We start from the raw sequence: 1,633 nt of genomic DNA, 5'->3' as shown, positions 1-1,633 counted from the left end.
AGAGCAATCTTGTCCCTCACAACAATTTAACAATTATTTGAGACCCAAAAATATATTTTTATAAACAAATGAAATCACCATTATCTGAATAATATCTCGTGTATACTGAAAGAGCTGCATATGGCTAAAGAGCCGCAGTTTGACAGTCTCTGAACTATTATACCATTATTGAGAAATAAGTTGAGATATACAGAACTATCCTTGTTTTCCAACTAAACTGAACACCCACTGGATTACATCCTCATCTAAGGTCAGGAAAGACAAGGGTCAGGAAAGTAAGGCAATCCTGGGTAGTGTCTCTACCTCTACTTTTCCAATAGCTCAGAAAGCCCATTTTCCTTTTGCATTACATTTTTATTTATTTCTTTTTTTAACTTTTTATTGTGATTTGGGTATTTGTTTACAGAGCAGATCAGTTTTCCATTGAATAATCTGATCAGATTTTGTTTCATCTCATTGATCACTTATCCTACCTACTGCCTCCCTGTATTTCCTGTTTCTATTCATCTTCTTTTTCTACTTCATCTGAATTTTGTCCTTGAGTAAATGTCCCTTTGATCTCAAATGGTTGATTATTCTAAGGCAGTGGTTCTCAAAATAAGTGATGCCATCCCTGGAAGTGCTGGAACAATCCAGGGGGCTGAAAAAGTTGATGCCTACACTTTATCCTGGATTATGGGTTATAGTACAAAAGTTTTAATTGCCAAAGGACATTGAGTGATTTTTTTTCTGAAAAGGGGAAGTAGATCAAATAAATTTCAGAATCAATGTTCTGAGGTATGCATATCTCCTTAGTGTTGTTTTTTCCCCTAAATACTTGTCCACTGTTTGACTAAATATTCTGGACCTAAAGGGCCATACTCTTGAGGGTTCCACCAGTCCCCACGTATATATACTCAGTAAACTTGGTCTTTTTTATGATTTCGAGTTTTGTTCTACATCTCTCTTGCAATCAACCCAAGACCTTCTAATGTGATCTTTTCAAAGCAGTTGGTAGTGGTAGCCAGACACCATCTAGTTCTTCTGTACTTAGTCATGTATGTTGATGTTCACATGGTCCATTAGTTCATTGGTCTAATTATATCCATGTGTCTTTGATTTTCTTTACTCGTCTTTCCTCTGGCTGTGGAGAGACCAATAGTTGCACCTTAGGTGGTCCCTTAAGAACTTCTAAGATCATCAAAGGATGATATAACATCGTCTGTGTGGACTATGTTACGCTAGTTGTTCTTGGTGTCATCACGACCATGGTGCTGAGCCCCTGGGCCTAGTGACTCATTCCTTTATGGTGTTTAATTATGGCTAAGAAGTTTTCATAACTCTGCCCCCTCTATGCACTACTACATTTTTGGATATATTTGCAGCATTTCAAAACTCATTGTCATTGAGTTAATGCTGACTCATGGTGACCATATAGGTAAATACATATATAGAAATATTGTCTGTCAACTTTATATATTTGTGAGTATACCCTTACCCTTCATCCCATACTCTTTTAGCCTGCTTCTACTCATTGATTGCCCTTATTTCTGGGTTTTGTATATAATAGTATTTACCTCTGTTGATTTAACTCTTGTGCTCCTTCAAGTGTCTTCCTTTGCATCCTTCAATTTTGTTGACCTTCCTATTATTC

General features: G+C 36.6%; 1 protein-coding gene across 1 annotated transcript in view; it reads left to right on the top strand.

Moving 5' to 3' along the window:
• The window catches only part of CCNB3 (cyclin B3), a 70,162-nt gene that overhangs the window by 3,021 nt on the left and 65,508 nt on the right, over nucleotides 1-1,633 (top strand). The gene's annotated exons all lie outside the window — the stretch shown is intronic.

Source organism: Echinops telfairi, unplaced genomic scaffold, assembly GCF_000313985.2.
Source record: "Echinops telfairi isolate 266 unplaced genomic scaffold, ASM31398v2 ScPeMD7_19;HRSCAF=73, whole genome shotgun sequence".
Classification (NCBI taxonomy): domain Eukaryota; kingdom Metazoa; phylum Chordata; class Mammalia; order Afrosoricida; family Tenrecidae; genus Echinops; species Echinops telfairi.
The sequence above is the reverse complement of the archived record's forward strand: the minus strand, read 5'-3'. Positions and strand labels throughout refer to the sequence as shown.